We start from the raw sequence: 27,017 nt of genomic DNA, 5'->3' as shown, positions 1-27,017 counted from the left end.
AAGAATAGTATTTGTTCTGTGGCATTTGTTTTATGTGTTTTGTCATACATTATACCCACATACAAATATATATATATATTTACAGTAAATATATGTTAACATCTTAATGCTTATGAATTTTCAAATGATACATAGTAGCATTGATTTTTACCTGTAATCATATGTGGAAAACTTACCTTTAAATGACGGAGACCTTTACATATACGCGTAGTTTGCACATTATCACTTGAAGCTAGTACATCTTTATTTAGTACTCTATTTTTCTGAACACCACTTTTCTAGTTTCTGTGGGAGATGTAATGATGTATGTACCCTTTAGAGGATCACAGTCTCAGAGCAACTCTTACAGCACCACAGAGCTCTAGAACAGGAAGAAACTCTGGAGGTTATCTTCTCTTAGGGGTATGTTTAAACAGTAGTTCACTGATTCTTACGCATTTTCTCCTTTGCTCAGTAAACAGGAGATGTGGGCCAATTTTTTGTTTGTTTGTTTGTTTGTTTGTTTGAAACAGGGTCTCACTCTGTTGCCCAGGCTAGAGTGCAGGGGCACAGTCACTGCTCACTGCAGCCTCTACCTACCAAGCTTAGGTGATCCTCTCACCTTAGCCTGGGACTACAGGCTAGTGCCACCATGCCCAGCTGACTTTTTTTACTTTTACTAGGGATGAGGTTTCACTATGTTGCCCAGGCTGGTCTCAAATTCCTGAGCTCAAGTGATCCCCCTGCGTTGGCCCCCCAAAGTGCTGAGATTACAGGAGTGAGCTATCATGTCCAGCCATGGGGCAGTTTTTTTGGGCCAGGGATTTACAAATTATGAAGTCAAGAAATAATTTTAGTGGGAAATAACTAGAATATAACACTTGTTTTTCCTGTAATTATGTTAGAGACTACCAAAGCATATTGCAGATTATTTCCAATATATCATATTATATTGTGTATATGTATACTGGGTTTTAAAAAATGTATTATAGGTTGGGCACAGTGGCTCACACCTGTAATCCCAGCACTTTGGGAGGCCAAGGCAAGTGGATCACCCGAGGTCAGGAGTTCAAGACCAGCCTGGGCAACATGGTGAAACCGTGTCTCTCCTAAAAATACAAAACTTAGCTGGGCGCAGTGGCACATGCCTGTAATCCCAGCTACTCAGGTGGCTGAGCAGGAGAATTGCTTGAGCCCGGGAAGCAGAGGTTGTAGTGAATTGAGATTGTGCCATTCCATTGCAGCCTGGGCAACAGAGCAAGACTGTCTCAAAAAAAAAAAAAAAGTATTATAAATTTTTAAATACTTTTTTAAATGTATTTTTTTATTGAAGTGAAAAGATTTTAGAAAACATATCTTTAATGTGTCTTCTTCTCCACCTCCCACCCCCCACTTGAAACCTGGGGAGCAGCCATTGTTCTTCATCCCGAGATATGCAGCTTAATCTCTTTGCTGTGCTCTCTTGCTGTCATGCCTGACACCGAAGTCATGCATTTTCTACCCAGAAATCAGGTGATATTTCCCTGTCATAGTAAAAAATATGCAGTGAGATCATTTTTTCATTATGCTGGTCTTCCTTGCATGCCTTTGGGCAAAAATAAAACACTTTGGTGGCTCTGTTAATCTGTAGGTATTGCTTATGATGTGCATAACTTGGTACCAAGATGCGATTTAGTCACCAAGAGAATTTGGATTATTTAATACTCGTACATAATAAAACTCCTTATCAAATATTCATGTGGGCACATACAGAGGCCTAATTGTATTCTTGTAATGCACAATATAAATACTAATATTGTTTTGGAGAATCAGCATGGTATGCTGAAGCCATGGTTTGGAAAAATGCATTGTAGTATGTTTTTATCTGTGGGAATTACTGGCAAATATAATTGAGAGATTCTAAATACTGTAGTTGTTTCCTTCACTTTTGAACTTGGCTTAAGTATTTTTGGTCTTTTTTTTTTTAAATCACTGAATTATTGTTTTGCTGTATCATTGGTTGAAGCTAAACCATGATTGTTATTTTAATATTTATGTCTTCTTTTAAAGATATAGTTTAAAAACAATTTTCTCCCACTGAGAGGGATTAAAAAATAAACGGGGAGAATAGTAGAATAAATGCTCAGGTGCCCATTCCTCAGCTCAAACATTTATGAAACCATTGTTACCCACCCCCTTTCTGCAGGTCCCAATTATTTTTGAGTCATTTTCTTTGTCACAACATTTCACCTGTAAATACTTCAGTATGCATTTGTAAGAGACAAGGACTTCTGTTTTTAGATAGATAAAGAAGAATCTTAAAAACCTTTTTGAAGAATATACTGAATTATGATAATTAAATTTGTGTATGGGATGTTAGAGTGATATAAAGGAAAATGAGATAGCTTAAATGGAGTAAGTGGAAAAAAGAAATACCGACAAGCAATTGTACCAAGAAATAGTAGAAAAGGTGTGAAAAGGCCAATTAACAGCTTTTAAAGTACTCATGGAGAAAAGGAAGACATTTGCATTTTTTAACAGGCAGTATGTGTCTGCATTCCACATAGGTCAGTAGGGGAGTAAAGCCAAGTGTATTTCATACCATTTGAAATAGCAGTTCTGTTTCAAGACTTTTTCTTAAGGGAGAAATCGAAGATGTGTACAAAGATTGCCAATCAAGATATTCACTACAATATTACTTATAGAAATGAGGAATTGAACCTTTTTTTAAAGAGATCTTTTAGTCCGTTCTTTTATTTTTATAGATAATAGTACAGGTAGTTTCCATTTATTAAGTACTTGCCATATTTCAAGCATTTTGCTAACACCTTAACATGAATTATATGACATAAACCTCTAACAACAATAATAAATAAGCAATATTTATTACAACCTCCAACTTTCACATGAGAAACTAAGGCTTAGGCCGGGTGCAGTAGTGTACTCCCAGCACTTTGGGAGGCCAAGGCAGGCAGATCACCTGAGGTCAGGAATTCAAGAGCAGCCTGGCCAACATGGCAAAACTTTGGCTCTACTAAAAATACAAAAATTAGTCAGGTGTGGTGGCATATGCCTGTAGCCCCAGCTACTCAGGAGGCTGAGGCAGGAGAATCACTTGAACTTGGGAGGTGGAGGTTGCCGTGAACTGAGAGCACGCCACTGCACTCCAGCCTGGGCGGCAGAGTGAAACTCTGTCTCAAAAAAAAAAAAAGATAGAAAGAAACTAAGGCTTGAGTTTAACTAACTTGTCCTAGATAACTCAGGAAATAAGCATAAAGGAGAGTTCTAAACTTAACCTAATTCCAGAGCCTTTGTATCTAAACATTATACTGTACTACTTCCTGACCTAGTCAAAAAGGCGATTTAGGCCCATAGTAAGAAATGTGAAGAAGGGACTTTGCTCCAGGTCACAAGAAATAATGCAACAGTGAGGTTGAAAAATCCTAACTCAGGGCTAAATACAATCTGTTGCCTCCCTGCATGAATATGGCTAATAAAAATAATTGTTTCTTATTTCTTCTCTTTAGTATCCTATATTCAACATTTCCCCATCTACTATTTATGAAATTATAAGTTTCTAGTCTTTATTTTCTTCTCTGAGGAATAATTTTCTAAATTATATTTGCTCAGCAACATTCATGAAATAGCACTGCAGTACTCATTTCCTGAGCCTAAAGGAATTGAACTTAATGCTCAATATTAGTGGAATGATTAAATGAAGATAATATATTTATAAAATAATGTTTTGTAACCACTAGATATTGTACAATATGATTCCGGTTGTATACAATGTATACAGTATTTAATTTATATAGGAAGACCTGACAGAAATTAACCCAGATGGTAAAATGAATTCATAGTGGCTACCTCTAGGTGTTAGAATTATGAGGAATTTTTATTTCTTCATTACTTTTTTGGGAAATTGTTGCAAATGTTATCAGCATTTGTGGTATAAGTTAATAAATATTACCATTATTGAGTACTTACTGTGTGTCAAGCACTGTTTAAGCACTTTTCATCTTTTACACTTAGTTCTGAAAATAGCCCTAAGAGATTTTATTATCCTTATTGTATAGATGAGGAAACGGAGACTGAATACTTTGACAATTTGAGTGTATCCTTCTAGGTGTGTTCTTGGCTTCCAAATGTATTTTTTTTCACTTTGTAAAAATGTATGTGGAATATTATCGCAAAGTAGTCAATATATTTTTTAAAAAATTGATGGATGACATTTCATCTTAGGAATGTGCCACGATTTTTTTTCAACTGGTCCTTTTTGTTCTTTGCCTCTACTGCAATATTCTGCTCATAGAAATAATAGTACAGTGAACGTCTTTGCAAATAAATTTGTGTGTGCATGTCTGATTATCTTTCTAGAATAAGCTCTTAGAAATGGAGTTACTGGGTCAAAGATCATAAACATTTTAGAGGCTTTTGGTACAAGTTGTGAGATTGCAGGTGACAAATGACCTTCTTTCCTTAAATTTAGAAAAGTTGTTTTGGGGCTATAAATTTGGGAGAAATGGGTCATCTAAATCATCTGTGGGAATTTGTGCTTTCATAGTTTCTGTTGCAGAAGTCAGGCTTCTCTAAGCTTGCTGGAGGCAGTGAACACAGAGAAAAAGAGGAAAGACAAACTTTGGAGATTAAATTGTAGCTACTTACTTGCTTTATGACCTTGAGCAGCTATTTATTCATTTTTCTCTTCTAGTTAACATTTTTATTAACTTAGAAACCTTTTCATTGCAATTGTTTTATATAAACATGTAAAATATAGCTATCATCTATACACATTTTCTCTGATGTTTGATCTTATAGGACCTTAGGGTCATAATTAGATAGCATAAGTTCCATTGTATAATTAAAAAAACTATACATATAAAAGGTTAACACATTGATTACAGATGACCCTAGAAAGCATTTTAGATGTTGCATCTTTAAATTAAAAAGAATTTTTCTAAGGGGTCACATGTTCCCTTCCTCTGACAAGCAAGAACAGAAAATTTTGGATGAATTAATTGAAATTTTTGTCAAATAGTTAAAGATTTATTGTATGTTTCTTGTGGGCGTATCATCTTCCAGAGACTTTGTAGGCAACTTCTGCAGACTTTAATTATAGGTTTGGGTGGTAGGGAGAAGAGCGTTTTAACTTAAGGGAGTCCAGAGAATAATTAATGAAATCAGTAAAGAAGGTCTCCATATGAAGCCACTGAATACATTAGGGTTGGTTATTCTAGAAAAACCATGTTGATAATGGGTAATCTGACAGTCCAGAAATTCATGAGCAGTACAAATGGAATAAACAGAAAACATTCTATTGAGGGTTGAAGGCTGTAATTGGTTTAATGGAAAAAAAAGAAGTACTACTTTTTACTATGAATAGTAAAATTGTAAAACAATCTACTGGCCGGGCGCAGTGGCTCACGCCTGAAATCCCAGCACTTTGGGAGGCCGAGGCAGGCAGATCACAAGGTCAGGAGATCGAGATCATCCTGGCTAACACAGTGAAACCCCATCTCTACTAAAAATACAACAACAACAACAAAAATTAGCTGGGCATGGTGGCGGGCACCTGTAGTCCCAGCTAGTCGGGAGGCTGAGGCAGGAGAATGGCTTGAACCCGGGAGGCGGAGCTTGCAGTGAGCCGAGATTACGCCACTGCACTCCAGCCTGGGTGACAAAGAGTGAGACTCCGTCTCAAAAAAAGAAAAAAAAGAAAAAGAAAAAAGAAATTTAAAAACCTACTATAAATGGTTGGCATAGAAAATAAGTATAAGGAGGATTTTTTCAGAGGCTCTTAATCCATGATTAATGGTTGGATTAGGAGGGCTCAACTCTTCAAAGTTATAGAAATGTGCTTTTTGGAAGATGACATCTCCACCTCTTTCAAATTTCTAAAGCAGTAACTCCAAAAGGCTTAAAGCTCCCACTGGAATGTAAACTCCACAAAGATAGGGATTTTTGTTTTATTCACTTTTTTTCCCTCATACTGGCAGATAGTTGTGCTTAATAAATATTTGTCAAGTATATGATTTCTGTAAACTTATGTGTGGTGTACTTATAGTAATAGATTTTTAGAAGTTAGGAGTGTATGTAGTAAATCCCAGGTTGATGTCTTAACTGGGCTACTTCTGAATTTGTCCAAAAATTTTCTCTTGGTACTTAACTCTAGATGTAGAATGGAAAGATTTATGTGATAAATTTGTAGTTGAATTCCATTTTTCTGTGCCAACATGAAAATGTAGTATGAAAATTATTCTAAAAATACATATTCATTCATCAGTGTATAAGAAAATGTACCACTGTGATGCTGTTTTCATTTGATTTAATGAATGAAACTGTTACAGAAAACTTCCTCTTAAAATTGTGAATGGAAAATTTGCTGCTTGTTATCATTAGATCAAGTAATATGACAATAACTGCTGTTCTGCCTGAAAATGTAAAGTCAATAAAATGTTGACAGATTCACCTGCAGAGAACATTGCTTTATCAGCAAGAAATTTAGATTTTTGCAGTGAAGCCCAAATATTATGGCTGAGTATCATTACACAGCATTTTTAGCAGGTCATGTTATATAATCTGTAATTATATTAGTCAGTGTAGTATGTTTCCATACTTTTTAAAATTGAAATTTGGGAGAAGGTTAAAAAGAGGCTGGCCGTGGTAGCTCACGCTGTAATCCCAGCACTTTGGGAGGCTGAGGTGGGTGGATCACTTGAGGTCAAAAGTTCAAGACTAGCCTGGCCAACATGGTGAAACCCCATCTCTACTAAAAATACAAAAAATTAGCCAGGCATGGTGGCACACGCCTGTAATCCTAACTACTTGGGAAGCTGAGGTAGGAGAATCACTTGAATATGGGAGGCAGAGGTTGCAGTGAGCCAACATCGTGCCACTGTACTCCAGCCTGGCAACAGAGTGAGACTCCATCTCAAAAAAAAAAAAAAAAAAAAAAAAATTGACTAAGAGAAGGTTAAATGCAAGTTCATTTTTTAAAAAATTTAAAAATTATAGCATTTCTCAAGAGAAAAAGTGAATTACTTAGCAATTGAAGAGTGATAAAACCACTGATAATTTTACAAATCATGAATTTTCTTTGGTAATTAAAGGGATGACCATAAATTCTTTTTTTAAAATGATTTTTACCAGTCAGATATAAACAATATTTGAGTAATTGCTTGCTGCCTGCGCTTGATTATTTGTGAGCAAATTTTTCTTGTTTTACACCATCTTTGGCAGATTAAAGAAGTTACTGCATTTTGTTTTCTATAATTATTTTGGTATTACAGGAACTATAATCATTTTAAATTTATTTGAAAACGATTGCATCCTCACTCTAAAAGGCTGTCAGAACACTTGTGTCATTTTGGTTTTTGCATCATTTTAAGAGGCCTTGCAAGATTCCCAGAATTAATTTTAGTAGAATGGCAGGAATTGACCTTCATAGATTCCATATCTTATAGTGCGGTTTCTAGCTTTAGTTGAAATATGAGTTTCTAAGTCACCACACCCTCTAGTATTCAAGTATAATGTAAAATACATTTTGAAGTTAGATTTAGAGTTTTGAGCTTGGATCTTTGAGGTAATTTACCATAATCTTTTTACCTGGTGGCATAATCCCTTTTATAACATTCTGTAAGAATGTTAACATTCCTAACAACTGTCGCCTAAAGACTCACTGAGCAGGGACCCCAATCTTTTATGAAGCAGTCTTTGTATTACTTACATACTAATTAAGTCGTTGTTCCTTATGTTGAGCTCAAATTTACCATATGCCAGGCACCATAACTTCTCTGTTCAATTCGAATTGTGGAGTATTCCCGGCATACAGACAAGTATTGCGAATACTATATTGAACATCTCTGAAAGTCATTTACCCTTAAGTTTTGCTCTATTTGCTTGGGATTGTTGTTTCCTGTGTTAATGTATATCAGAGACACATACATCAAATGTTTTCCTAAAATTAAGATAAATTTGTGGCATTTCTGTTATTATTCTAGAAATTCTGTTCAGAAAGGAAAGAGGTTCATGTGTTATTTGAACACCCATTCAGCTTTCTTTTGCTTTGTGTACTGAAGTGAAGCGAGGCTTTCCGCCCCCCCCCCGACCTCATTTGCCCTGAGGCCCTCCCAAGCACCAGAGCTGGACCACTGTTCACTATTTATTACACATGGAAGCTTCCACATTCTTACTCTGGCTGTAGGTGAAAAGTCTTGCCCTTCAAAGCTTGTGCTGTTGGGCTGTTCACAGTCTTCTCTTCAGTGTTGTCAAATACCTACTGATGTCCGTTTTTATTTGAACTTTTTTGTTTTAAATAAGAAAGAACAGCAACGGTTATTTGTATAGCATGACCATGTACAATTACCAAACCTCTCTGACCTTCACTGTCTCAAAATAATATTATAAAAGTAGTAGTAAAAATTACTCTTCTTTACAGATGAAATGTTCTCTGATCAAGTGGAATGAAAATAAAAATTAATCCCATGTTAAGTAATACATATGGAGACAAGATGAAAAAGTGATTGTCCTGCAAGTAAACAGACGAAAAAGGTCCCAGAAAGACCCACCCCCACCAATCCAGCCCTGCTAAAAGTGACTATAACCTATAAAGAGAGCCAGAGAAGTATAAACTATGTATTTTCCAGGGTTACCAAAAGATGCATTTATTTTATCTTATCAAAAGTGAAAAGTCGAAAATAGCAAGGTTGTGTGTCTGCTGAAGAAGTGTTGCAAACTCTGGACAAATATTCAAATATTGAGAAGTCTTAAAGTGACATAGTGCCATGACAGTGTGATTACAAGAAGAATAAACACATACAACAAAAGCATGACATTAGCACTTGCTATGTCTGAGCAGAAGACTGCAAAAGCAAAGCAAAATGAAATACCTAGACATGGTGGTACAAATTGGTCCTAGGTAGGATTTTTGCCGTATTCCTAAAACTGCATTGTTCTCCAGTAGTGACTGGTTTTGTGATTTGTCCCAGAAGATGAAATGAAAGATAGCTTAAATCTCATTAAATATTGTCCAGTGCAGGACCGTGCCCACAAGACGTGGCATGCTATTTGTCACATTAGTTTTTTTTTTAGGTTTGAGGGAGAAATGATTCCATGAACCTAAGATAAGCAAAGTATCAAGATTATGGCAGGATTGTTAGCTATCATATTGATAATAAATTTTAGAAATATTTGCTGGAACAGTAAAAAATTCCAGTAAGTTTGAATGATATTATGAACAAGCACAAACAAGTTAGTATTTTATTCATATTTCCCAGATTTTTGGCTTTGAAGATTTGGCTTTAGTCATGATTTAATTGATTATGTCTGTGAGTAAATGAAATATTATATTTTTCTAACTTGGCTAAAGGAATTTCAAATTAAGAGTTTTTAGTACAAATTACTATTTCAGGATATTTCACCCTTTCTGTTGGGTTGGAGATTAAATTAATTAAAGAGGAAAAACTAATATGCAACTGGTTATTTAAAATAAGGCTAATTTGAGTTTCAATGCCAGATTTAAAATTTGTCTTATTTTAGCTATAGAAAAATACCAAGACCAGCCAGGCATGGTGGCTCACGCCTGTAATCCCAGCCTTTAGGAGGATCACCTGAGGTCAAGAGTTGGCTACCAGCCTAGCCAACATGGTGAAACCCCATCTCTCCTAAAAATACAAAAAATTAGCCGGGCGTGGTGGCGGATACCTGTAATCCTAGCTACTCAGGAGGCTGAGGCAGGAGAATCACTTGAACCCGGGAGGTGGAGGTTGCAGTGAGCTGAGATCGTGCCACTGCACTCTAGCCTGGGCAACAAGAGCGAAACTCCGTCAAAAACAAAAAAAAAGCCAAGAAAACATGAAATGTGCCTGATAACGTGGAATCTTTATAAATGGTAAAAAGACAATTCCCAATTCCCTGTGGTCATTTTCTTTATTCTTAGTAACCATCCAAGTATTACAGATATGGTACAGTAGTTCATGGTCCATGACGCCCTCAGAGTTATTTTAGGTAGACTCTGAAAAATATGCATCCCAAATGTTATCTGTAGACGTGATAAATATCAGGCCTAGCAGATACATGAACTATTTTACAAATCTATATTTATTTTAGTGAATAAAATAATGTATTATTAAATAATTAAGTTGTGGTGTATTAGTTTAACCATTGGCTAGTAAAAGCATTGTCACTCTATACAGAAGAAAGGGAGGAGAAAAACTATAGATTAAAATTTATTTAAGAGATATGGTCACAATTGCCTGTATGGATTTTGTTTAAATTTAGAGAAAATTGTTAAAAAGATACTTATGAGACAATTGGGGAAATTTGAGTGATGATTAGTAGTTGATTATTATTATAGTAGTAGATGATTATTAATATAAGCATTATAATGGTATTAACTTATTTTTACAAAGTAAATCCTTGTCTTAGAGAGATACATAATGAATTATCTACAGATGAAATGTTATAATGTCTGGAATTTGCTTTAGAATAATCCAGAGTGGTGGGATAGAGGTTGGGGAAAGTGGATGAAGATATAAATGAAACATGATTTGCCATGAGTTAATTGTTGAAGCTGGGAATGGTGGGGGGTTCATGATACTATTCTTAATAATTTTGGATTAGTTTGAAATTTTCCATAATAAAAACCTTAGAAAAAATGTCATGTAACATTATTGAAAGAGGGTATCTGTAGCACTAGGTGACACTGGTGTATAAAATGTATAAAATGTGTTCAGAAGGATGGATGTAACACACAGGTGTTAAACGCACCTAACGTGTAAATGTATTTTGTTTTTCTTCAGAGCTGAAGCCATTTATTGGTATCTTGGATGGTTAACATCTAAATGCTTAATTCCTGAAACCACTCAAGAGTCATAGGATTAGATGATCCAAGTCACCACCAAGAAATTACTGTCTCAAGTGATACGGTAAGATTATAGTAAATATTCTCAAGGCTAAATAGTGATTGAGGTCTGAAAAGATTTTTAAATGCTGTATTTTAGCTGTGAGGTTCTACTATAATTTCTTGATCCTATAACTATTATACCAGGAGTTAAAAGTTGTGGTAATCAGCTAAAGTGCTTAGAAGTATCAACATGTAAACAAGGCTTTGTGGCATTTCCTCCTCATAGATCCTGTCAGTAATAAATAACAGTTTCATTACTGGAGTACTTCCCCTTTGCTGTATGTCTCAGAGTGGATCCTTTCGATGGTTGTTAGCAATCAACACCTATAACGAGGGGGCTTAGGAAGCAGATGAAGCATAGGAAATTGAACTGCAGTGCAGGCTTAACAAAGGTTTGGCCTACCCTACACAGAATATTATAACTGTGAGAGTATATTTCCCTTCTTAAGTAGTCAGCTTTTTGTGTAGAGAGACATGTCTTCAATGCCTTTGTATCTTGCACAGATCATTAGAGAAGCTATTCAACAAATATTTGTTGAATGAAGGAAATCAGAGAAAAATCTATGGGATCTTCTATAACACCTAATCCTGTCCCTATTACCTTAACCCCTTGCTCTCTCCAGTTGAAAGTGCAGTTGAGAATGGTGAGGTTAACAGTGACACAAATGGTTGTCTTGCATGTCATGAACAAACATGAATTAGCATTCTTCTATGTACCACTGTGTTTCTGGGCTTCATAGATAAGGACAACCTGCAGAGGGACCTGGGGAAAACCACAGACAAAATGGAAATAACATGGGATCATATCCAGAGAGAGAAGGAGGGAGAGAGGGGGAGAAAGGAATGAGTTTTAGGCATATTAAGGCATGCAGTTTACCATTCTAACAAGTTGTTTTTTCTGTTTGTGGGGAATAGACTGATTGGATCTTAATTTTGACACTTTTATGCTTGAAGATTAAGAGACAATCTGCTTCTAAAAGTCAGTGCTTTTTTCCTGTTGAATATATACCTGCTTCAGGGCAACAAATTTATGTCTTTTACTTGACTTTGTTGTTTTTTTCCTATGGGAGTTCTTGAGACAGGATTTGTATTAATAAATCCTTAAACTTTCTCTGAACCTTAATACTATATTAATGCTTTACATGGAAAGGATCTTGAATGCTTTTTAAATAAATGAAAAGAAGAATAGTTGACTTAATAAGTAATGTGGTAGGAGAATAAGAATTAAAAACGAAGTAATTCAGAACCAGAAATTTACCCATTTTTCTTTCTTTTTTTTTTTTAATTATATTTTAAGTTCTGGGATACATGTGCAGAATGTGCAGGTTTGTTACATAGGTATACACGTGCCATGGTGGTTTGCTGCACCCATCAACCCATCATCTACATTAGGTGTTTCTCCTAATGCTATCCCTCCCCTAGTCCCCCACCCCCTGACAGGCCCCAGTGTGTGATATTCCCCTCCCCGTGTCCATGTGTTCTCATTGTTCAACTCCCAATTATGAGTGAGAACATGTGGTGTTTGGTTTTCTGTTCTTGTGTTAGTTTGCTGAGAATGATGGTTTCCAGCTTCATCCATGTCCGTGCAAAGGACATGAACTCATTCTTTTTTACGGCTGCATAGTATTCCATGGTATATATGTGCCACATTTTCTTTCTCCAGTTTATCATTGATAGGCATTTGGGTTGGTTCCAAGTCTTTGCTATTGTGAACAGTGCCGCAGTATACATACGTGTGCACGAGTCTTTATAATAGAATGATTTATAATTCTTTGGGTATATACCCAGTAATGGGATTGCTGGGTCAAATGGTATTTCTAGGTCTAGATCCTTGAGGAATCACCACATTGTCTTCCACAATGGTTGAACTAATTTACACTCCCACGAACAGTGTAAAAGCATTTCTATTTCTCTATATCCTCTCCAACATCTGTTGTTTCCTGACTTTTTAATGATCGCCATTCTAACTGGCATGAGATGGTATCTCAATGTGGTTTTCATTTGCATTATCTAATGACCAGTGATGATGAGTTTTTTTTTCATATGTTTGTTGGCTGCATAAATGTCTTCTTTTGAGAAGTGTCTGTTCATATCCTTTGACCACTTTTTGATGCGGTTGTTTTTTTCTTGTACATTTGTTTAAGTTCTTTATAGATTCTGGATATTAGCCCTTTGTCAGATGAATAGATTGTGAAAATTTTCTCCCATTCTGTAGGTTGCCTGTTCACTCTGATAATAATGTCTTTGGCTGTGCTCTTTAATTAGATCCCATTTGTCAATTTTGGCTTTTGTTGCTACTGCTTTTGGAGTTTTAGTCATGAAGTCTTTGCCCATGCCTATGTCCTGAATGGTATTGCCTGGGTTTTCTTCTAGGGTTTTTATGCTTTTAGGTCTTAGATTTAAGTCTTTAATCCATCTAATTTTTTCCTGATTTCTATGTAGACCATTTGTGGTTCATCTTTTGAAATACTATGCAAATCATTTTCTTCATGTTGAGCATTGGAAGAATGAGATTGTATTGTGTTTCACTAAGTGAATCAGATTTTTTTAAATTATTATGTGTCATTCAGAGTTATAGACATGATTGCTTAGGGGTTTTACCCTGTTACCTTTGTGTTTTCATTTCCTTCTTGCTCACTTAACAACCCCACAAGAGGGCAGGCAAAGGAAGGGAGAGAACTTTCAGTTTTCAAAGTCTTTTGTAGGTATTCCTTTATTGTACTCTCTTGTTATACTTCTGAATTACATCAAGGCAGTAGGATTGGCTACTTTTGCTATTTCCAAATATTTTGTAGGGTGCTCAATTATTTTGAAAAACATATAATGTTGATGACTGTGTTTATTGAATTTAAGAATTTATACTTTCAGTACTTCAGCTTTATGTTTTTAGATCCATATATTTAAAATTATCAATTTTTTTGGTTATTCATGCCAAAGTTTTCACCATTACTATTGATAAGTATCATTGATTGTAATAGGGAGTTTTTTTTTGGTGTTTAAAAGTAACTTTAGAATGTTTGTAATATAGAATAAAGTTTTAAATGACTCCTTTTCATGTTTTATAAAAGTTGACATTCCTGAGGTCTGTTAGTGAATTTTCAAAATGATAAGAATTATCTTTTGAATACAAGTTGCCATTTTACACGTCAGCTCTAAGTTTTTTTAAAAGGAACACACACCTCAGGCGAAAGTAAATTTCTCTTTACATGATCACAGTGAAAGTTTTCATAATCTAAATGTTAAACTAGATGGACGCTCAACATTTTATGGTCTCAGTATTGTCGTTAACACCCATTGTACATGTACGCGTACATGAAGGGCAGTTTCACGGTCTATAGCTGTTTGGTTTGTTATCAGCACAAACAGTAATGTCCTAAAAATCAGCTTCAAAACAGCTGGCAATTGACTGACTGGGGTTTAGCACCGCCTAAATTCATATGACGTTTATTTGCTCTTTGACACAAATAGTGTACCTGAACTTCTCATCAAGGGAGTTGGTATAGGCACCTTTCTGTGTGCTTGTGGGCTTAGTAATGTAGAAGAACCTTAAAATGGATTTTTTAAAGAGAGTTGTTCCTCCCATTCTTTTGGGAGATGTGGTTTTGGATACTATTACTGAGGAAAGTTCCCCAAGATTAGTTAAGATGAAACTTCTTAGCTCACTTTCATCTGAGAAGATGGTGGATGAGCAAGGTGGAACCAATTTCTGTCATAGTAATTATGACAAATACAAACACCAACAACTAGGTAAAGTAAAAACTTATTTCTTTCCATCCTTTAAAAAAGTATTTTAGGAAAGTAAAACTATTTTTACAAGTATGAATTCTAGTGAGCAGGAATATTTTGAAAATCAAGTTTAAATATTAAAATGTTTAATGAAGTATATAGTTGGCCTACTTTTTTAATAAAATTTTTCTTCAAGTATAGCTGGAGAAATATTTATGCTGTAAGTCAAGATAAAACTTTAATGCACTTAATAGTTTTGATCTTTGGAAAATATTTTGAAGTGTTATTGACAATATGTTAGTTACACCTATAGGATAGGTAAACAAAAAATAAGATACTGAATTGTATCTGTTACTATAGAAACCATTTAAATTTTGTTTAAAAATATGTTCCATTGTTTTATTTTAAAAGATAATGAATATTTGGGCTGAAATATTAAAAAGTTAAATCTTTGAATAGAACAAGGATTATTTTGTATCATAGTATTTTTGTTATGTGTAATCCTGCAAAGTTAAATATAATGTTCTTTAAAGTTTGAGAGGATAATGGTTAATATGTTTTAGGATAAACATCAGCTTGCATATAGTAACTAACAAATATTAGAGGAAAGGAAAATTAGGAAAAAGATGAAAAAATGCTTCAAGTTTTCAAATATTTGATTAAAACAGTTTAAATTATTCTCTATGATTTTTTTTTTAATTTTAGGGAGTAAATAGCTGTACCTGTAAATTAATATGCTATTTAGTAGAAGGGAGTTTCTGTAAACCCTCTGCAAGTTTGATATGTATTATAGCTGTTTTCCATGCATATTTTAATATGTATACATATTTAAGCATGCACAAACACATTTTTATTAGCAGAATTTGAAAAAATGAGACTTATTATCCAAGTCATTCTGATACTTGCTTTTTCATTTAGTACATCATAGACATCTTCCTGTCTCATTTGAAATGTGCTTTGTTATGTGAATATAATGATTTATTCAATTCCTTATAGAGGAACATTTAGAATGACTACTTTTTAGTTATTAAAAATAATTATGTAATATTCATTGATATATCACTTCATACCTTGGGATGAGTGCTTATTAGTATAAGATTTCATATTAAAATTATATTACATTTTGTTTGTTAAAATTGACATCATAATTGTACATATTCATGGGTTACATAGCGATGTTTTGATACTTACAGTGTATAGTGATCTTACCAGAGTGATTAGCATATCTGTCATCTCAGACATTTATCATTTCTTTGTGTTAGAACATTCAATATTTTCCTTCTAGCTATTTGAAACTGTATATTATTACTATGGTCATCCTACAGTGGTATAGAACACTAGAACTTATTTCTCCTATCTAGCTGCAATTTTGTATCTTTTAACAAATCTCTCCCTATTCCCCCACCTTCCCCCTGCCCTTCCTAGATTCTCCTATTTTCTGTTCTACTGCCTTTTAAGTTTTGATAGACAATGCGATTACCTTTGAAAACTTTATCATTTTAAGCTCCTTAGGGTAGGATATGAGAGTTCCCCTTACCTTATATTCTCCCTACCATCGTTTCATGTCAGTTTAAAAAATAGTATATTTATGAGAAACCATACTTCTTTTTAAAAAATACCAGTTACGTAAAAGAATAAAGAAGGAGCTTTTACATTTTAAAAAGAAATATATATTGATGTCTAGTGTGTACTGGTATTAGGAGTTACCAATTTTTTATACTGTTCGCTTATTTGAGTAGAAATGGAAATGAGGCCACTGATGGGTTGGCATCTCATAATTTTAATTAAAAAATATAAATCAGACAGCACTTGGTTTTGTGTTCAACAGTGTATATGCATAAGTGAAAATATGTATATATTAATATGTGCAGTTACTTGAATCATTTAGTTGTTTTCTTCACTTTACTACAGCCTACATAATTGGACTTGGTATTTAAATGTAATATGGTATGCCTATTTATATGGCTCCTTACTTTTATCTCTAACTGGTTCTTTTTTTAAAGACTATCTTATACTCTAAAATACAGCACACGTTACAATTTATAATAATTAGATTTTATAATTTGTATTAATTTGCAAATAAGCAGTCAATCTAATGATTAAGAATTTCCTATGGTATATATGTTTTTACTAATCAAGATCAAAATAAAGCATAATCATGAAACAGCAAATAATCTGATGTATGTTGAAATTTCTGAGGCTACAGGTTCTTTGTGGAATAACTCTTGCATGATTTTTCTCTTCAAAAATAAAATTCATGGCTGAGGATGGGGAAGCAAAAAAAAAATTCGACCTCAGGAAATGACTATTAAAATTAATTTAAAGAACTTATTTGGCAATTTATGTAGAGAGATTTGGTTTTAAAGTGTCTGGCTCTTCCAATGTACTTGTACTGATCAATTCCTTCTCTATTTTTTTTTTTTTTTTTTTTTTTGAGATGGAGTTTTGCTCTGTCGCCAGGCTGGAGTGCAGGGGCGCAATCTTGGCTCACTGCAACCTCCGCCTCCCTTGTTCAAGCGATTCTCCTGCCTCAGTCCCCCTGAGTAGCTGAGATTACAGGCACACACCACCACACCCAGCTAATTTTTATATTTCTAGGGTTTTTATGGTTTTAGGTCTTAGATTTAAGTCTTTAATCCATCTAGAGTTAATTTTTTCAACCATTTTTTCCTGATTTCTGTGTAGACCATTTGTGCTTCATCTTTTGAAATGCTATGCAAATCATTTTCACCATGTTGGCCAAGATGGTCTCGATCTCTTGACCCTTGTTATCCACCTGCCTTGGCCTCCCAAAGTGCTGGGATTACAGGCATGAGCCACCGCACCCGGCCAATTCCTTCTCTTGAATCTCAAGATTTGATACTAAATTTATATTGCATATACAAATTGTAAATATGACGGTTCATACCAATGTACACATAGGTTACTTGCGTCTCAACATAAGTGAATCTTACTTCCTATTTACTGGTGGTTCTGGGATAGAGATAATGCAGTGGTTTAGCCAGAAGTCGTTAAAATATGACCAGTACAGTTCACCTAAGGGGTGTTACAGTTTTATTCATTTACTGAAAGGAGAACTCGATGATATGGAGAGACTTCATGTAAAAAGATGCAAAGAGAAAGCTATTCTTTTAGAGAAAAAATGGCATGTAATCTCAAAGCTTTATACTTGAATCAGTTGTTTCCAACTTCTTTAATTACTAATTCAATATTGAAAAAGTTATTTTTTCGGGCTGACGCGGTGGCTCACGCTTGTAATCCCAGCAATTTGGGAGGCCAAGGCAGGCGGATCACCTGAGGTCAGGAGTTTGAGATCAGTCTGGCCAACATGGCAAAACCCCGTCTCTATTAAAAATATAAAAATTAGCCGGGCATGGTGGCAGGCGCCTGTAATCCCAGCTACTTGGGAAGCTGAGGCAGGAGAATCGCTTGAACCCGGGAGGATGAGGTTGCAGTGAGCCGAGATCGCACTACTGCATTCCAGCCTGGGCAACAGAGAGAGACTCTGTCTCAAAAAAAAAAAAACACACACACACACACACACACACACAAAAACATTATTTTTTCCTAAGATATTTTAGGTAAGATTGTAATCTCTACTGACAGTTGTACATTTGTGAGAAAATCAACCGAGAATAAATCTAGCTTAGAATATACAGAAATCTACCTGCAGCTTTTAACTGTAGAATTATTTATAGATGCTTATGATTTAACAAAAATATATGTAATTTGAAGGGAATGATATTTTAAAGATTCTTTGCTATTGATAATTTTTTTATTTTTAACTTTCTTTAAATGTTAAGTAGCCTAATATTTTAAAAATTTTCCTAGAAGTTCTCAAACAACTCTTTGGTTTCACCAATATCCTCTATTCCTCTGTAAAATATATTTTTAAATGCCTGTAGCACACTACTAAATACTGATGAAATTCCCTGCTACCATTTCTGCTCCTAATAGGCTAAGTTGTGGGCTTAACAAGAATTGGTTATACAAATCTGTTTATGCCAGTTATACTTATTGTGATTATGTAATTCAATTAAATATTATATAATTCAATAAAGTGTGATTCAAAAGCAAGAGTTGTTTCAGTGTAAACAAAGTTGAATGCTTTGGTTAGACTTCATAAAGATTAATTCCCGAGAAAAATGTGCATTTGAATTTCACATAGGCCAGGAAAGTATACAAGATTGGAAGGATTTTGCCCTTGGATACCTTCAGTTTCTTCTGTCACTTTAAAGAAATTGAAACTTGGCCAGGCGCAGTGGCTCATGCCTGTAATCCCAAAACTTTGGGGGGCCGAGGCGGGCGGATCACGAGGTCAGGAGATTGAGACCATCCTGGCTAACACAGTGAAACCCCGTCTCTAATAAAAATACAAAAAAAAAAAAAAATAGCCGGGCCTGGTGGCGGGAGCCTGTAGTCCCCGCTACTCAGGAGGCTGAGGCAGGAGTGTCCCCGGAATTGGTGGGTTCTTGGTCTCACTGACTTCAAGAATGAAGCCACGGACCCTCGCGGTGAGTGTTACAGCTCTTAAGATGGTGCGTCTGGAGTCTGTCCCTTCTGATGTTCAGATGTGTTGGGAGTTTCTTCTTTCTGGTGGGTTCGTGGTCTCGCTGGCTCAGGAGTGAAGCTGCAGACCTTCGCGGTGAGTGTTACAGCTCATAAAAGCAGCGTGGACCCAAAGAGTGAGCAGTAGCAAGATTTATTGCAAAGAGCGGAAGAACAGAGCTTCCACAGTGTGGAAGGGGACCCGAGCGGGTTTCCAATGCTGGCTGGGGCAGCCTGCTTTTATTCTCTTATCTGGCCCCACCCACATCCTGCTGATTGGTAGAGCTGAGTGGCCTGTTTTGACACAGTGTTGATTGGTGCGTTTACAATCCCTGAGCTAGATACAAAGGTTCTCCATGTCCCCATCAGATTAGTTAGATACAGAGTTTGGACACACAGGTTCTCCAAGGCCCCATCAGAGCAGCTAGATACAGAGTGTTGATTGGTGCACTCACAAACCTTGAGCTAAACACAGGGTGCTGATTGGTGTATTTACAAACCTTGAGCTATATACAGAGTGCCGATTGGTGTATTTACAATCCCTGAGCTAGACATAAAGGTTCTCCACCTCCCCACCAGAGCAGCTAGATACAGAGTGTCGATTGGTGCATTCACAAACCCTGAGCTAGACACAGGGTGCTGATTGGTGTATTTCCAATCCCTGAGCTAGACCTAAAGATTCTCCAAGGCCCCACCAGACTCAGGAGCCCAGCTGGCTTCACCTAGTGGATCCTGCACTGGGGCTGCAGGTGGAGCTGCCTGCCAGTCCCGCGCTGTGCGCTCGCACTCCTCAGCCCTTGGGTGGTCGATGGGACTGGGCACCGTGGAGCAGGGAGTGGTGCTCGTCGGGGAGGCTGGGGCCACACAGGAGCCCATGGAGTGGGTGGGAGGCTCAGGCATGGCAGGCTGCAGGTCCCCAGCCCTGCCCTGCAGGAAGGCAGCTAAGGCTCGGTGAGAAATCAAGCGCAGCGCTGGTGGACTGGCACTGCTGGGGGACCCAGTACACCCTCCGCAGCTGCTGGCCCGGGTGCTAAGTCCCTCATTGCCTGGGGCCAGCAGGGCTGGCCGTCTGCTCCGAGTGCCGGGCCTGGCAAGCCGACGCCCACCCAGAACTCCAGCTGGCCCGCAAGCGCCGCAGGCAGCCCCGGTTTCCGCTCGCGCCTCTCCCTGCACACCTCCCTCCCTGCAAGGTGAGGGAGTGGGCTCCAGCCTTGGCCAGCCCAGAAAGGGGCTCCCACAGTGCAGTGGTGGGCTGAAGGGCTCCTCAAGTGCCGCCAAAATGGGAGCCCAGGCAGAGGAGGTGCCCAGAGCAAGCGAGGGCTCTGAGGACTGCCAGCACGCTGTCACCTCTCAGGAGAATGGCGTGAACCCGGGAGGCGGAGCTTGCAGTGAGCCGAGATTGCGCCACTGCACTCCAGCCTGGGCTGCACAGCGAGACTCCGTCTCAAAAAAACAAAAAAGAAAAAAGAAATTGAAACTTGAAGTCATAGCTGATGTACATGGGTTTCGTTTTAGGCAAAAAGACAATGGCGTAATCAGCATATCTGCCTTGCAAGATAAGGCCTTGGCACTATATCAAAAGGCTGGGGAATAAACATGAATTTTATATCTTAAGTTAAAATAAAACTTTTAGTGAACCTCTTGATCTGTTTTTCCCCCAATTTCTACTTCAGTGGAGTTTTGGATTCAATAATTACACAACAGTTGTGTTACAGCAAAGGGCTTCTACTATATATAGCTGTATAATGTTGCAATGTTTTTTTTTTTTTTGAGACGGAGTCTTGCTCTGTCGCCCTGGCTGGAGTGCAGTGGAGCGATCTTGGCTCACTGCAAGCTCCGCCTCCCAGGTTCACGTCATTCTCCTGCCTCAGCCTCCCGAGTAGCTGGGACTACAGGAGCCCGCCACCACGCCCGGCTAATTTTTTGTATTTTTAGTAAAGATGGGTTTTCACCGTGTTCGCCAGGATGGTCTCTATCTCCTGACCTCGTGATCTACCCGCCTTGGCCTCCCTATGTTGCAATTTTTAAGAGAAATCATTTATTTGCTATTCCCACTTAATAAAGAAATCAAAATGATCACATGTGATGTGATATAATCTTATCCTATTCATGAAATGCTTAAATATCCTTAGACTGTTTTTTTGTATGTGTGTATGTAGAGTCCTAATTATGTGATCCAAGACTGGTTTCACTGATAAATACTAGTAGAATTGGAACTTACAATATCTATATTCAGGTATAAATGTTGGTGGGAGGAAGATATTATTTACTGATGCAGAATGTACTAACAATGTTTTCTGACTGTTGAACAGAGAAGTCCTTCTATGTCTCGGATTGGGTTATTTTATTCTGATGGAATCAACATTAATATTGTCGCTGTTCATTCCATTTGGAATCAAGGATAAGGGTTAATGTAACAAAAAATATATTTTAACATTGATTTTTATAAAATTCATCAAGAACAGAGACAATGATACATTTAACAGAAGAAGATATATACCACCATTAAGAATGGAAGAAACATATGAGCACCTTCTATATTCTGGACACTATTAACTTGTTCTGTTTTACCAATAACTGAAGTGATCTTATTTGTCTACCTATTTAGTACATATGTGTTCCATTCCCCCCATCAAATAGAACATAAGCTGAGCATGAACTTTGTTTTGTTTGATGTGTTCCAAGGCTTGGGACATAATAGTTGCTCACTGATTGAAGTTAGTGAATGTTATCTATCTAAGTCCTCTTGACAACCCTGTGAGACAGGTCGTTATCTAGAATTTTAAACAGTCCTGGGAACTTAAAATTATTTGAGGCCTTTTGATTACTAAGTGATATAGCCATGCCATTGTTTTAAAATAAGGCGTTTGCTCCTTCTACTCTATTGCATTGCATTATTGTTTGATGTTTTTGAATCTTTAGGTATACAGTATTTTTTTTAAAAAAGACTAGTGTGTCTGATGGGTGCAGTGTCATGCACCGGTAGTCCCAGCTACTTATGAGATTGAGGCTGGAGGACTACTTGAACCCAGGAGTTCCAGGCTGCAGTATCCAATGATGACATCCGTGAATAGCCTCTGCATTCCAGCCTGGGCAGCATAGCAAGGCTCTGTCTCTTAAAAAAATAAAGACTAGTGTATCTATCAAGTTTTATTATTTTATTAAAGAACATATACTTTTTTGGTGCTTTCATTTAAAGATATATTTTAATAGGAAAAAACTTTAATTCTAGTGTGTATTAAGCATTACTCTTTGAAACTGTCTTTAATGATCAGTTGATAATTAGTTTTTGTAACACTCTGGTGAGATAAAATGATTAAGTAAATGGCTATTTTACATGACTTTTACAAAACAAGAGACACATATTGTATTGGTTCCATTTCATTACAAAGTGTTAATGGCTTCATGAGATATAAATGTTTAAATCGTATACTGGTATACCTCTCCCTAGGTATTCAGCACAGCTCACTAGCAGGGACAACTCACAATGTAACACTTATTTTACTAACTGGATTTCCTTAGTAAGTGATCTTTTCAGTTTTGTTTTCATAGAACCATTGCTCTCAGTTGTTAACTTGTGTTAAATCCAGATTAGCAGATTTTTGTTTGATACTCTTAATGTTGGGTAGAGGAATAACATGACAGGCCACTTTCTTTTTAGAAGGGAACAAAGTGGATAATGGGTGACTTAAGTCTTCATTGAAGACCAGACTATTCCTGAGGAGTTTAGAGAAGGTCCTGGGAGAAAATTGAGTTGAGGTTTCTGACACTTCAAATGCTTATGATTTGATACACTGAAGGAGATGGAGAATTGTTTGGAATTCAGAAGTGATAAAAAAAGGTTGCTGGGCAGCACAGTGCCTGGAAGAACCTGAGCTCCAAATAATAGTTTTCTATGGAACTTTCAGCCTGACCAAGATAGAACCTCACACTTACTATGTAAGTGTGTGAAGGAGGTCAGGACTTCTTTTTCCTACTACAAATAGGATTTGGAAGCACTGGGCTTTCATAGTGTCATAGTGTGAAATACGTTCCTTTTCTTAAGAGGGTCTTCGGAGTACTTTTCAGGCTGTAATTATTGGAAGATTTAGGAGAAGCCCTATTGGGCTGTTGTATTCATGTCTTCTCTGTTATCTTCTGGGAATTCTCATGACAAAGGAGGGATATTGGGAATACCTACAGTCATGATGGGGGGCCAGGCAGTGAAATGTTGAGAAAGGAAGGAGATGGCACTTCCATCCAGACTAACCTGAGCTGTACCAGTGACTTGCCTTGAACCGGCTACTTAATCGCTCTAGACTAGTTAACCTCACCTATCAATTTGAATCATATCTTCTTTCTAGCATTGTTTTCAAGATTATAAAAAATTGTCAACAAAATTGACAATTGTTCAGTAAATGGTGTCTATTGTTATTACAAAGACTTCTTGATTTTTATTTGGATGTAGATGAATCAATTTAATTACAAATTTAACCTTGGAGCATTCTGTCACAGAAAGTATTCTAGGAATTTGGATCTAGGTCTTTTATTGTGCATAATTCCTGAAAATTTTAGCACTTGACTTATAGGACAGTTAATAGGGGCTTGAAACAGAGCACCTTTTTCTGTCTTTCCTTCTTTTTTTTTTTTTTTTGTTTTTGAGACAGAGTCTCGCACTCTCGCCCAGGCTGGAGTGCAGTGGCGTGATCTTGGCTCACTGCAACCTCTGCCTCCCAGGTTCAAGCGATTCTTGTGCTTCACCCTCCTGGGTAGCTGGGATTACAGACGTGCACCACCAGGCCCGGCTAATTTTTGTATTTTTGTATTTTTTTTTTTTTTTTTTTGAGATGGAGTTTTGCTCTTGTTGCCCAGGCTGGAGTGCAATGGTGCAATCTCGGCTCACCACAACCTCTGCCTCCCGGGTTCAAGCGATTCTCCTGCCTCAGCCTCCCGAGTAGCTGGGGTTACAGGCATGCGCTACCACACCCAGCTAATTTTGTATTTTTAGGAGAGATGGGGTTTCACCATGTTGGCCAGGTTGGTTTTGAACTCCTGACCTCAGGTGATCCACCTGCCCCAGTCTCCTTAAGTACTGGGATTACAGGTGTGAGCCACCACACCTGGCCCTAGCTTTCCTTCTTTGTTCATAATGTGTGTCTTCCATATAGCTACTGCCAAATGATTGTGTGATTCAGATACAAAGGTTTTTTAAGAAGTTCGTGCAACAGTACTATATCAGTAGTTTTTGTTGGGTATTTTTATAGTTAGTCTAATCACTTCTTAAGTATCTTTTTAAGGTGCTTAACATCATTGATGATCAGAGAAGTGTAAATCAAAACTACAGTGAGATATCATCTCACTCCAGTTAAAAATGACTTTTATCCAAAAGACAGGCAGTAACAAACGCTGGTGAGGATGTGGAGAAAAGGGAACCCTTGTACACTATTGATGGGAATGTACATTAGTACAACCACTATGGAGAACTGTACGGAGGTTCCTCAGAAATCTAAAAATAGAGTGACTATATAGGATCCAGCAATCCCAGTACTAGGTGTATACCCAAAAGAAAGGAAATCAGTATATCAAAGAGATGTCATCACTCCCATGTTTATTGCAGCACTATTCACAACAGCCAAGATTTGGAAGCAACCTAAATGTCCACCAACAGATTAATGGATAAAGAAAATGTGGTACATACACACAGTGGAGTACTATTCAGCCGTGAAAAAGGATGAGATTCTGTCACTTGCAGCAACATGGATGGAACTGGAGGTCATTATGTTAAGTGAAATGAGCCAGGCACAAAAGACAGACTTCACATGTTTTCACTTGTGGGAGCTAAAAGTTAAAACAGTTGAACTCATGGAGATAGAGTAGAAGGATGGTTACCAGAGGCTGGGAAAAGCAGTGATGAGATCAGAGGCTAGGAGTGGGGAAGTGGAGATGGTCAATAGTTACAGAAATAGTAATAGTTAGAAAGAATGAATAACATCTAGTATTTGCTAGCACAGCAGGGTGACTATAGTAAAAAAAATTATATATATATACATATATATGTATATGTATATGTATATGTATATGTATATGTATATGTATATATATATTTCGAGATGGAGTCTCACTCTGTCACCCAGGCTGGAGTGCAGTAGCACAATCTCGGCTCACTGCAGCCTCCTCCTCTCGGGTTCAAGCAGTCTTCCTGCCTCAGCCTTCCAAGTAGCTGGGATTACAGGTGTGTGCCACCATGCCCAGCTAATTTTTGTATTTTTAGTAGAGATGGGTTTCACCATGTTGGCCAGACTGATCTCGAACTCCTGACCTCAAGTGATTCACCCACCTCAGCCTTCAAAAGTGCTGGGATTACAGGCATGAGCCACTGCACCAGCCTATAGTAAAAAATAATTTAGTTGTACATTAAAAAAACTAAAAAGGTATAATTGGATTGTCTGGAATGCAAAGGATAAATGCTTGAGGTGATGGGTACTCCATTTACCCTGTGATTGTTACACATTGCATGCTTGTATGAACATGTCTCATGCACCCCATGTGTATATACACCTACTATCTATTCATAAAAATTAAAAGTAAAAAATGATTTTAAAAAATGTAAAAAAAATTAAAATTAACAGTAAAAAAATTATTTTAAAAGCTGTCTTTTTAGACTGCCTCCCAAAGTTACACGGATGTATATTATTAAAAATTGGGGCAGTTAAGTATGGTTAAATTTAGGGTCAGGATCTTTATTTCCTTGGCTTTTAGAATTTGCAGGAAACTTAATTGAAGTAAACATACATCTGTCTCCTCCATCTTTTAAAAATGTTTATGTATTAAATATATATTTAATAATAATATAAGGGATATATAAAGAGGATATATATAATTAATGAGATATATAATTTTTATTTAATAAAAGTTTTATGTAATAAAAATTATATATATCCCTTTAATATAATTGTACATATATATCCTTTATATATATATACACCCTTATTATTATAAATTATAATGCAAATTATACTAGTCACAAGACTGGTGTATATCCAGTATGTACTGGTATGGTGACACTGGTTGTTAAAATATTACCATTTGTCATATCAGTTGATATTTAGCCACTACTAAATCTCCTCCCCCAATTGCTCCTGATGCTCAAATACCCCTGCCCTCATCCCAGGACCACCATATGTTTCATAAACTAAAGGGTGAGGCACACCGTAGGGCTCCCAGAACTCAGCTCCACTCTGAGGCTGCACCTGCTCTAATTGTTCAGTTGCTGCACCTTCCTGGTGGATGACTGTTTTGATGATCACAGCTGCTTATTCCTCACTTAAGAAGCAAAAGGAAAGCAGTATTGAATCTAAGGTAAAATAATTGAAACAAAGGAGATAAGAAAAATGTATTGCTAAGTAAATATATCGCTAAATAAATAGCAAGTAAAACATACTAAAATAATAAAAGTGTAAAAAGATGAATAAGACAATAAAATGTCTATCTCAAAATATTGAAAAAATAAAGATACGGTTTTAAAAAGAAGAGTAGAATAGGTTAAGAAGAATAAAGCTAAGTTGAAGTTTAAAATGTAACTAAGGGAATATACTGTAAAGGTTAAACAAAAATCAAGTGCTATAAAGGGAATTCAGGAAGCAATATTCAGTCCAAGGGTTAACCCCACCCAGATACAAGTTGTGTGGCCTTTGGGTTGAGGCAGCTATAGTTAATAAGCCTCCAATTCTGGTGACTTCCTGAAACTGGAATCTACAAGGGGAGTGGAAATCTCTTGTATGACTATTGTTGGGGTTAATAAGTTTTCCTCACCGCCTAGCCTCGGTTATTATTCTATTTAACATGAAAGTATTGTTTCTTTTTACCAGATAGTGGGTTGAGGACTGAGTTGGTCTGACTTTTG

General features: G+C 36.7%; 1 protein-coding gene across 10 annotated transcripts in view; it reads left to right on the top strand.

Moving 5' to 3' along the window:
- FRYL (FRY like transcription coactivator) overlaps positions 1–27,017 on the top strand; it is a 281,060-nt gene that overhangs the window by 84,145 nt on the left and 169,898 nt on the right. For 9 of the 10 annotated variants that reach the window (XM_055385577.2, XM_063705269.1, XM_063705268.1 and 6 more), the window contains one exon: positions 10,758–10,883. The exons of the other annotated variant lie outside the window; for it this stretch is intronic. The gene's annotated coding sequence lies outside the window, so the exon portion shown is untranslated. The remainder of the gene's footprint in view (positions 1–10,757; positions 10,884–27,017) is intronic. 10 annotated transcript variants of the gene reach the window in all.

This window comes from Gorilla gorilla, chromosome 3, assembly GCF_029281585.2.
Source record: "Gorilla gorilla gorilla isolate KB3781 chromosome 3, NHGRI_mGorGor1-v2.1_pri, whole genome shotgun sequence".
Taxonomy (NCBI): domain Eukaryota; kingdom Metazoa; phylum Chordata; class Mammalia; order Primates; family Hominidae; genus Gorilla; species Gorilla gorilla.
This window is presented reverse-complemented; position numbering and strand designations above follow the sequence as displayed.